The sequence below is a fragment of the Ostrinia nubilalis genome, chromosome 17, assembly GCF_963855985.1.
Source record: "Ostrinia nubilalis chromosome 17, ilOstNubi1.1, whole genome shotgun sequence".
In the NCBI taxonomy this organism is placed as follows: domain Eukaryota; kingdom Metazoa; phylum Arthropoda; class Insecta; order Lepidoptera; family Crambidae; genus Ostrinia; species Ostrinia nubilalis.
The window spans coordinates 12,438,436-12,451,250 of NC_087104.1; positions in this window are offsets into that span (position 1 = coordinate 12,438,436).

Sequence of the window (12,815 nt, forward strand, 5' to 3'; positions counted from 1 at the left end):
AAACAGTCTAAGAAGATTTTGATTCGAAAATGGGTGTCCCAGAATGGGTGAATCAAACTGATAGGGGAGGTAGCTCTACTAATGTACTATCCCAAAAAAAAAATAAAAAAAAATAAAGCGCATAAGGAAACAAACGAATTTTTTTTTAAAAAGTGACAATAAATCAGCTTTGCCTAAGTATCTGGCTATAATTGTTGCGTTTGGAGTTTATTTGCACTTTTTTCTTACTAATATTAATTGTACGTGATCGCTTCGTTTATCTGTAAACAAACTTTTGAAAATAATGACTAGATTTCGAGTATAGAGCACTTTATTAAAAAAAAATTTTTTTTTGGGATAGTACAGTCGCGGAATGAAAAGGTTCGTCACCTTAGTGTCGGTTTTCGTTTGTACTGTAAGAGTCAAACCTGCCAACATAATCTTGCAAGAAACAGTGCTGCTAACATTTAAATAAATATGACGTTTGCTAACGAATAAGGTTTTGCTTGTTTATTTTTCTATCCCATCAGTGCAATGTTACAAAATGTAGTTTTTTTTATTTAAAAGATAATGGCAGGTTGAACCAACAAGAAGGTTTTAGTTTATCAATCATAATAATCTTCTTGACAAGTTAAATCGTCAAACAACTTTGATCTGAATAATTTTGAACTTTACAGACGAACAGTTAAAGACTATTTTCTCTAACTCGAGATTATTCTGTATCATAGTTTCAAAAGGTAATATGTGCTCGCGATTCGTTGAAGGAATCAATTTGAAAACTGACGAACCTTTTCATTCCGTGACTGTACATTAGTAGAGCTAGGTAGGTACCTCCCGTATCAGTTTGATTCACCCATTCTGGGACACCCTGTATTTCTCTCCAGAACATCAGATTCCGTAACAATTGTACCAAAGTTCAAGTCAATGTCTTTATTTCCATGGATGATGGACTATGAAATAGTGCTAACAAATCGTCAAATATTCCAAAAAAAAATAATAAGACTAATAAAAAATCTTAGTTTTGCGTTTACGTGTCTCATACATTTGGCAAGTGGTGAGAAGAAGCGCCGCAACAAATCTACACCTAAACCCATCATCATGTACCACCTACCTATTACAATACTTACCTTGTATGGTTACCTTACTTACTTTGTATGGTTACAATAGAAAATTTGACACCATTCCCCAATAATTCAAAATCACAACTTTTTTTAAAAAGACAGTTCATTCTGGTCTTAAAAACTTAGTCAATTTGAAATTATCTGTTAATCACGATTTTTGGTCGCGTTGTAATTGTAAAAAGTAATTTAATTGAGTTGACAAAATAGTGACGTCACTTGCTTGTATTGCCATACAAATAGAATGGGAGAATTTCGTTTTGACAGTTTTAAAAAGTACGTCAATTGATTGGTGGTGTCAACACGTCTATACTACAGTATTTAGTTTGATATTATATTTTTCTGTACAAAGCAAGACCTGCAATATAGTATTTTAAGAACAATGGCGGCAAAACGTAACAAAACAAAATGAGACAATGCAAGCGAACTAACTCGGTGCATCTCGTTAAAGTTTATAATCGTTATTGTGTCGTGACTTGAGATGGGTTTGTCAAGTTTATTTGTTTAAAGACACAAGTACACAACATTGTTGGATGCATTGTTGATTTATTTATTAATATTAACCGGCAGACAGTGGTGACTGAGTTTGTTGCGGCCACAGAGCATGGAATCAATCGACGATTCCATGCTCTGTGGTTGCGGCGCTTCTTCTCAGCACTTGCCAAATGTTGGTCTCGAAGCGCGCGCTGGTAGGGTAAAAAGATCATGAGACATGTAAAGGCTCCTTAAGAGCAAAATATTTGACGATTTGTAAGTACTATTTATTAGTCTACTAAACAAATAAAGAAATTTAAAAAAAATGTTTTTGAGATGAGTGACTGTGGCTACACGTTAAGGTTAAGCTTGGATAAAAAAAACCGAGGTATTATTCTAAGTGCACCCACGTTTGAGGCGTACCTAAACTATTAGTCGACGCGTACCTAATTATTATGTTGCCCTGGTGCTTTTTCTGTTTATCTGAGCAAGCCTAAAGTTCAAATTCTTAAAGTAAGCATAGGTGCGCTTAAAATTCGAACGGTTCGGTTATTTGCGGGACACTGCTAACGTATTAAACAGCAAAAAACGGGATGTCTCTGTGGGAACAAGTCCTTACAGCAATCCAATCATAGAATGCAAATAAAATAAAAATGCTGGGTATCATTTACTCCACTCGCTGTTAATTACCAAAGTCAAATAAACAAAACACACTCGTTCCGTTTGTCTAAACCCTTAATGATGCACATGGCAATGAGCAGGCGAAATTGCCTCCGTATCTATATTTGTTACTAATTAAAAAGTAATAGCACGCAGGGGGCGCGACCTCAGGATGGAACGATCCTTAATTAAGGCTACCCTACACGTCTATACGCACATGTATGTCGTACCCTTTTCATTGCAAGTGACGCAAGCGAGTACTGTCGGTTCTCGAAATGATTGGAATGGCAAGAAACCAAGGAACATTCTTATTTGATGATAAAACATAACACAGTTGTTAAATAAAACAAAAATACTATAATTGTAGGATGAAAACTTCGCTACCGGCTGGTGTTTTTGCTGCCTATATACTATAATTCGGGCCTATTCAAGGTGCGAGTGAATAGGCACTTACAGGGCAGATACTTCCTATCATCCTAGACTACATCTCACTTAACACCAGGTGCGATTGCGGTCAAATCTGTCTTGTCTTACATAAAAAAAAATGTTATTCCTTCTTTCTCAGCCAAAAGACATCCACTCCTGGACAAAGGTCCCCCTCATTTCTAAATCAACCACACAGGGAAATCAAAATATTCTGTTATGGAGTCTGATTTACAGTATGTGGTGGTACGGCAAAACTCATATTGGGACGTGTTAGTGCCTTGAAAAGGGCCTGCATCTGATAGAATAGTTTTTATTTGAAAGAAAGGTATACAAGCAGGCAAGACATAGGTACATAATGAAAGAGATACCTACACAAATACTAATAAAGACAGATGGAATGGAAAGACAGATGCTTGGCGTTTCTCTATTAGATCACAATAGAAAGGAGTGGATCAGAGAAAAGACGGGGTCAGTGACGTAGTGGAAGAGATTGAGAGCCGTAAATGGAGATGGGCAGGACACATAGCACGGTTCATCCGTGCTATGTGTCCTGCCCATCTCCATTCCACCCACGATCGCTGGGCCAGATTTACCTTAGTGGAGAGCCCTCAATAACTCCCACGGGAGAGGAAGCCCGCCTAAAAGATGGACAGATGACCTCTGGCAACAATTAAGCTAGAATAAACTGCATGCAAGTGGAAAAGAAGCCCAAGTAAACATGAGACAACCCAAGACCGATCTGCCTGGAGACGCATGACGCGAAGGGCCGACCCTAAACAAAATGGGAATGGGTCAGGTAAAGAAGAGGAAGAAACTGGATGCAAGTGACCGGGGACAGAAGTCGGTGGAAGATTGACTTACTTGACTTGACTTATGGTCCTATGTCCCCTAGATGGGGCAGAGAGCGTCCACAACAGTCCTCTATCGCGTTCGGTCTTGAGCTATGTGTTTGATCTCGCTCCAAGTCTTGCCGATCTTCTTCGCCTCGTCTGCCACAGTGCGCCGCCAAGTTTGCTTGGGGCGACCACGTTTGCGTTTTCCTTGGGGTATGATTCCGGTGGAAGATTGAAGAGGAATTATTTGAAGACGAACTCCAAAAGCTGATATAGATAGATAGATTATTAAATAATTTGAATTTGTCGCTGTTCTTCGAAGATGTACCCTTAGTAAGAGGTTCATGTGACATATCCCGAAGCAGTTATTGTGCTGCGCAGCTAAACGAGACAATGCGAGCACCTCCACTCATTGCAGATAATTTCGTGCCATCTATCGGTGTAATCAAGGAACATAACATTACTGGGTAAACTCCTGATTTAACCCTTGTTTTTGGAACACCTTTTGGAGGGGACGAATGATGTTTGCTTTTATTAATGGAAATATTTTTGTGAAGGATATACGAATTGCTGATTTGTTTCGTTATGTGCTTATTTAAACTTTTGTAAGTACACAACATTTCAGTCTGATCTAGATGTATGTATAAATAAAATGAGTATTATAAGATTTTTTTCTTATGGGCAGACGGATCACCTGGTAGGCTGGTTTTAGTGTCACGCGGACCGTCCGGTGCGGACCCGCTCCGCACGGCCAATCTGTATGAACTTCTAGGGAGCGTTTTAGGGTAATGCGGTCCGGAGGAACCGCTCCGCTCCCTAGCAGTTCATACAGATCGGCTGTGCCACTAAAACCAGCCATAGTAAATGAAGATTGAAACATCTCATCAAAATATTTACTCAAAAAATCTCTTCTAGATCAGTAACGACCATGTAATCTGTACAGCGGTAGGCTTCAAATGGAAAAATCTGTATTGTATACCGGTTAAAAATAATGACTTTTCCAAACACGCTGAATAATTTTTCATTCATAAACCTCATTTTAAAGTAATATGCAGCGTCAATCATAAAGATGCGTACCCGTTTCTCCAGCTTATGACTTCTACACTGCACCACGTTACATGTCATTTATCTTAGCATTCCCTCGTCCTAGAATGGAGCGTGTGCCATATACTGAACCTTTCTTAGACACATTTTACTAAATGTCTTCCTGAAATGAGCACACGTTAGACAACTAAATCAATGCCCAATTTTTACGTAAGCTTTACCTACTACATAATTTACCAAACCCACAGAAATATACCTACTTTATCCTCCCAAAAGCAATGAAAATATATGCACCAAAATAGGGTTTACCTTTTCTTCTTGATAATCCTACACTCACTTACACCACGTTCAGTATTCCCTCGTCCTAGAATGGGTGTGCCATACATTCGGCCACATTTCTAAGCGCCTTCCTGAAATGGGCCCACGTTGGGCCATTAATTCAATGTGAAATTCAGACGTGTGCAACGTTGCGTTGACAAAGCGATCCCAATTTCGTCCAGTTCCGAAATTATCGGACGTTGGAGATATTATCATCATGAGTAGGTACTAATTGGAGTAGCCTGTTAAGGCTTGTTCCCATGGAGACATACCGTTTTTTGCAGGAACTATTTTTTGCAGGATCCCATTGAGAACTATACTAGTACGCACTCGTACGTGCACTCGTACTCGTGGAACTGATAACCCCGTGTGATAGTGGCGCCCTCCTGTCAATGTCAATAATTGTCAGTGTTTAATTTTTTGTTAAGTACTAACCTTAACGGATAATGGCTGGAGAGGCACCCGCTTAAAACCAGCGTCGAGTCGCGCGTATGCAGTAGGTGTGCACGCGTGTCTTGATTAATGCTGAGCGGGCGCCTTTTTGGCACAAAATTATTTTATTTGTATATCTTAAGTCTGTTATTTATTTTGTGTCAAATAAAGATTTTCTATTTCTATTTCGTACTAAGTCCAGTCAATAAATCATTATACCTAGAGGGAAATGCGTGTAACACAATTTCTGATTCGGGACTTTATTTAGACTAGTTAGGAGGTGAACACATCAAAAGTCCCCGCCCTTAGCCCTTGAGCCGGCTTACGTTAATAATATTAAAAATCACATGAACATCTCCTTTGCAGTGTATCTCAAAAACTGATCCATTTGAATTTTGCGATTCGAATTGCGAAAAGGTAGCAGGGAAGCGCTGGACGCAGGCCGCTACCAATCCATCAATATGGAAAGCATTGGGGGAGGCCTATGTTCAGCAGTGGACGTCCTATGGCTGAAATGATAATGATGATGATGATGATGATGATGATGATGATGATGATGATGATGATGATGATGATGATGATGATGATGATGATGATGATGATGATGATGATGATGATGAATTTCAAACACATAAATGTGTGTTCACACCACAGTCCAGTTTTGTAGAATCATGCAATATTGGATCCCGCAAAACTGGATCGCCGTGGGAAGGGGCCCTTAGGACGGTTTAGAAAACGTCACGACTTTCACCCTTAAAGCGCCAGCGTTTTATTTATCCAGATATTTGATTACACGGAACATAAATAATTGCTCTAGCGCTGCAAAAATTCCACTGCGTATAGGATTTATTGTTTTAATTTTGAAAATATATTATTTGTCTCACCCTGATTCTGTTTATAAGATCACTCGAAAACCCTTAATAATTCCATAAATATTATTCTGTTAAAATTGATTTAACTGTGGTTAGTGGATTTTTCCGTTTAATCTTAGCTTATCTTAAAGGAAAAAGTTAAAATTTGTTGGTTGGTATAGGTATCGTTATTGCAAGTATTATTATATGCATTTAGTAAAACCCCATATTTTAATGTAGCATATTTTACTCATTAGTACAGTATTTCCAAATGTCCAGATAATAATTCTATTCTTAGTCGAGCGTAGGCATTTTCGCGAATCAATGCAATTTGCATTTGGTATCTGATCTACCATCAAATAATCCTGGTTTACCCTGGGACGAATTATGGCACACGGGCAGAGGTGGATGCCATCCCTCTCCGATTTGTCGGTATAAAAAGTTTAACAATCTGTGTCCAGTAGCAGTTTATCACGCCATTTTATCGATTTTACGTGATAAGCCCATACATTTGTCGTCTAAAACCATCGATAAGTTTTTATCGCGGCGCTAATCTTAGCCCAGCTGTAGGCCTAGGATGCTCGCCGCGATAAGCAGTTACCACGCCATTTTATCGATTTTTCCCATACCTACATTTTGACGTCGATAAAGTAGATATCATGGGGCGCCAAGCCCGGCAACCGCTTGACTATTGCCGGTTTTCTACAGGGTGTTAGGTAAATGGGTATATGAGCCGACACTAGCCCATGTTAACATAATGATGCATATAAATGGTACGGTGGAGTCAGCTCATATACCCATTTACTTAATACCCTGTTTAATCAATCCTTATCCAAATATTCATGTAAAAGCATCAAAAACAGATTGAAATTTAACAGTTGAACGACGGATTTGGATTGGAATTGATTGATTGAGCAACCCAACCATAATGAAACACACTGTATTGTATAGGTACATTGCTATGCTAGGTAGCAAGTACCTACCTTGTTTGTATCTGTTCAACTAAATAAAACAAGAAGGAAAGGGTATTCATGCTAATAGACCGATAAGTGAAACTTTGTGATTTGTGAAAACACAAAAAAAAATATTTTTTACTTTAACATTTGCGCATGACACTGCCAATTAACAGTTTTAAAATGAACACCGCTCGAGATATCTGATGATGCTGTAAATGTCAGATGTCGTTAACATTGTCGTACTCTACAATTATTTTTGCTACAATTTTCAGCGAAAAGCGGTCAGATTTATTTACCATTTTCAGCAAAGCTAGGTATTCAAATTTTCTCGCAAGATATTATTATTATCTTTGCTGAAAGCTGTTGGTATTAAAATTAACAAATCAATACAAACATAACATATCACAATAATCGATTGTAATATCTGATTCTTTATTCATACATTTATATTGTTGTAAGTTTTAAGTACCTAGTACATCGTAATCGTAAAATTGTATACTAGCCTCCACGACACGGCTTGCCTAGTGTGGAGTCCAACGTTATTATGACAAATTAATGTAATTGTTATTTTGGTAATAAACGATTTTATTTATTATTAAATATTGTGTATTAACATAATTTTGTTGGGTCTTATCTTTTGTTTACTTGGTTTTGCCTGTACCTACACCTATTAATAAATATTTCGGTTTAATAAGCGATAACGCTTATTATTTAATAACAGATGAATTTAAGTTTTTCCACGTTGATCGAGTGGTAGCGGCCTGCGTCCAGTGCTTCCCTGCTACCTTTAGGGGAGGTGAGCCCAAAGCGGGTATACCGCCCAAAGCGGGTAGCCTTCGTTATTCACGTATACAAGCCGATTGTGCACATTTGTGCGTTTCGTGGCAACGCCCGAACTCGTTTCGACACGAATCAGTTTGGCCGAAACATCGGCGATGCGCGGCGGAGCTCCGAGACGCGAATGTTTTTATTTGCCTGTTTCACAAAAAAATATCAAGATATGTGAATATGAATTACTTCATTCTGTTTTAAGTTGTGTTGAATCTGTTACTTGTGTATTATTCTGCATTAAAACAGCGTAGAATTCTTATTGTTTGAACAACCTTTCTGATAAAGATTTTGAGATTATTTTACAAAACGTGAAAAAGTATCTTTTGGGCAAAGCGGGTATGGGTAAAACGGGTAACCGCTTCTTATTCTTATTCTAATTATATATGGATACGAAAATGGTAGTTTCATAGGTAATTTTTGTTGTTTTGGCTGAACAAGAATCTGAATTGATAGAAGTCTTGTTTCACATGGATAATCTTTTTTTTGGTCTGACAAAATCGGATTTTTATCTCACGTATATCAATATGCAGAGAGCAATAGAATTCTGCACCCTTTCAAAAGTCAAACTGCTGGAGAAGATTGGTGTAAAGCCTTTGAAAAGAGATATCCCCAACTAACATAAAGAAAGCCAAAGCCAACGTCAGTAACTTGCCTTGCCCAGTCTCGACCCGTTTTGCCCCAGGGGCCATACCCGCTTTGGGCACCCCCTGCGGGCAAACCGGGTAAAATGACCGACTGATTAGTTCTTAAATTTTTGAAGTGATTTGTTACAAGAGAAGTGATTTTTAGTTTTTATTACAAAGTTTAATACATACTTGTACGAATTTATTAAAAATATATAACTTTGCAACTGCAGTAACGTCTTTTTTATTGACACAAACCTTAAGTTACCCGCTTTGGGCCCATCTCCCCTACGATGCGTCGGTCCACCTTGTAGATGGACGTCTCACGCTACGTTTTCCGTTTAATTCATCAATATAGAACTATAAAGAACCATTACGTTATTAATATAAAAAAAAAATATGATAGTAGCTGTGCCCACCACTTCGTACGCAAGAAAAAATTTGAATAATATTTCCCGTTTTTGCAACATTTTTCTTTACTGCTCCACCCTATTGACTGTAGAGTGATGTTGTATTGTCTAAAGCCTTCCTCGATAAATGGGTTATCTAACACAAAAATATTTTTTCAAATCAGACGAGTAGTTATCGTAGTATACTTACATTTAAAACACCGCTACAAACAGAAAAAGTATACAAACCAATAGGAAAAATACAAGACAAGTAGTATACCGTTTCATAAGCGACTCTTACATTCGCGATTGATTTGCTCTTCAAATGAGTCTTGAACCCTGAGCAAAGTGCTTACAAGTGCGGGTCGCGACCCCGGCTCACAGTGCAGGCCTGAAGACAAGATACAACTTCGAGTGGGCTTTAAACTTTCCGTGATTTTAGGCAGGGATGTTATGGATATCCGTAACCGTAACCGATTCAAAAGTTTCGGATGGTTTCCGAAGTTTAAAATGTTTTTTGTATAGCGTTATATGGAAAGGCATAACAGACTGATTTACCTTTATAATGCCATCTAGTATAAATTTTTATTTTTTATAACTTTTTCGTCGATGTAAAAAGGGCGGCCGTAAATGAACCGTGTTGGACAACTATTGCAAATTGCATTCTAAAGCACAGATAATAACCAATAACCAATCATGCAGCATTTAGACCTCGCGTCTACGTATTGCCATCTGGCGGATTTTTCAATCGCGAAAACCCTCATTAACTGTACCTACAAAGGGTAAATGGGACCCTACACGGAGACATCCCGTTTTTTGCAGGAACTGTTTTTCTTTTCAGGATTCCGTTTAGTGGTTTACGTGTTCACACGAACATCACGTCGGCAAGAAACCGATCCGTTCGAATTTCTATATTATTATGATAACGTATAGTAGTGGACGTCCTATGGCTGAAATGATGATGATGATGATATGATAACGTATGAGATTTGACATTTGTGTTGGCACATGATAGTTCAACTTTGCATTACTGGAATTTAGCAAAACTTGATTGCCGTGGGTGGGTGAGCCCGAAGAATCCACTGGCCGTACATTTTAAGTTTAGTGTATGAAACACTTAGGCTGAGTTGCACCACCTAACTTTGACCGTAACTTTAACGATAACCGGGGTTTTTTATATGTAGTTTGACAGATTTTTGACGTTTGTCAAAGTTAAAATAAGATGGTGCAACCCGGCCTTACCTATAAGTCAATATAAAATATTATTTTTTTGCCCGTTTTCACCATCAACCCTAATTTTTAAGTGACCCCTATGTAAACAAAATTCCTGTTATCTGTTACCACAGGGGTCACTTAAAAATTAGGGATTGATGGTGAAAACGGGCATTTATCTAACGTTCTCTTACCGTTACTTAGTACACTTCAAGTCTGCCAGTAGTACTTATCTCTAACTTCAACCGTTATTCCTGAAATTGAGTCCTTAGTCCGAAAACATTAACAATTAAATATTTTTCCTGGTAGATAAGAAATATAATTAGGTAACTAAAGTGCGAAATTTTTAATCAAAGGACAATGACCAAAAGTGGTCCAAATGTCCACCACTAATGAAACCTATATTGGCTTATAGTCCATCAAATAGAGATTAACTTTCAGTATGGGATGAAAAAAAAATAAGCTGTCAGTAAAAAGTTATGACTGTATGAAAAATTCTAGTAGATTACGCGCTAATCTCAGGAACTACTGGTCCGATTTGAAAAATTATTTTTGTTATGGATAGCCCATTTATCAAGGATGGTTTTAGATTATATAAAATCACCCTACAACCAATAGGGGCGCAGCAGTAAAGACGAATGTTGTAAAAATGGGAAATAATTATTTAAACAATTTTCACGCGTACAAAGTCGTAGGCAGAGCTAGTATACTTAATATATGTATAGGTATAATTCATCTATAACCCCGCGCCTGTTGGAAATAAGACTATTTTTACCCTTTTCGCATTATTCCAAGTATACCAATATTGTTGTCTTTCTTCTGAGCTTATATTTTTTTTCTTTTAGCGAGAACCTAACACGGCACACTAAGCGACATGACATAACTGCATAGATTAGTCCAAAATGTGCGATAGATAGAATGATATCAAGAACATTTTTCGGCTGAAAAGGTAAAAAACATGACTTTTCATTCAGTCATAACTTTTTACTAACAGCATATTTTTGATTGCGGTTTGGTTATAATGAATCAGTATTTAGTAGACTATTTTACTACATAGGTCTTGTTATTGGTGGACATTTGGACCACACTCCATACATTTTTGGTCATTGTCCTTTTGCTTATTTAAGAACCATTAATTATTGGAGCTATTGAGCGAGCAACCGAATAACAAATATTTTTTCCTGTTTTTTATTTTTTTGCACAATTTAATTACCTACACTATTATTTTTACATGTGATACATAATATTATAATTATGTCATTATCAGCAATAAGATTAAGGCCGGGATTCCACCAAGGTGGAGCGGAGCGCAAAAGTATTTGAATGACCAATCAGAGGTGGAATTGTGTAAAGCAATTGTAATCATTTGACAGTTCATAACGTACGATTATTCTGTCAAACGCTTTGTTTAACTGACTTTATTGTACGTTCGTTTCAGCCAAATGACGACCACTGCTAGACAAAGGCCTCCCCCAAGGTTTTCCACAATGAACGGTCCTGCGCTGCCCGCATCCAGGCTCTTCCCGCGACCTTTACCAGATCGTCGGTCCACCTAGTAGGAGGCCTGCCCACGCTACGTCTTCCAGCCCGTGGTCGCCACTCGAGAACTTTCCTGCCCCAACGGCCATCGTCTCTACGAGCTATGTGCCCCGCCCACTGCCACTTGATTTTAGCAATTCTGCGAGCTATGTCGGTTACTTTGGTTCTCCTGCGGATCTCCTCATTTCTGATTCGATCACGCAGGGAAACTCCGAGCATAGCCCGCTCCATCGCCCTTTGGGTGACCTTGAGCCTTCTTATGAGGCCCATAGTAAGCGACCACGTTGTACGTTATGAACTGTCAAATGATAACGATTGCTTTACACAATTATTCCACCTCAGATTTCTTTATTTCCACTACTCTCTCCGCTCCTCACAGCTCCGTTACGCGACGAGCCGCCGCGGCGCCGCCGCTGTCAAATTCTATAGAAAAATTCGACAAAAAGTCCGCTCGACACTTCTCCGCTCTTCTCCGCTCTTCTCCGCTCTTCTCCGCTCTTCTCCGCTCTTCTCCGCTCTTCTCCGCTCTTCTCCGCTCTTCTCCGCTCCGCTTTGGTGGATACCAGGCCTAAGCCTATACAAGGAAATCACGACTCGCTCAATCACCGGGGTTGTCTCACCTGACGCTCTCATAAATCAAATTCGTTGGTTGTGACACATAGCACATGGCACATGGGTAGTTCTACTCACGGTGGAATTATTTAGGACCATAAAATGAATCTCCAGTTTTTGTTAGTAATCAGTATAAACAGTGACTAAAGACCGAGAATATACTACAACATATCCAATTTTTAACGGGCCAGACAAAATTATGATAAATATTGATTTTATAGCGGTTTTTCTATTTTCAATGGACAGGGAAGTGAGAACATATACAGGATAGTGAAAATTTAACTGAAAGATGCATTTGAGTTTATAGTCTTTATTCTAAAAATAATAAAAAATACTTTTATGTGCATCATAAAGGTCCACTATCAATTGAACATGGAACTCATTTAGGTTGCTTCTTTTTCCGTCACCTGATCTCTTTGATTTTTCCCTACTATTCGTATCTCCTTCTATTATCTTCCTCTTCTTTCCTCGACGCTTTTCTTCGACTGGAAACAATTCGTTAGTATCTATTGTCGGCA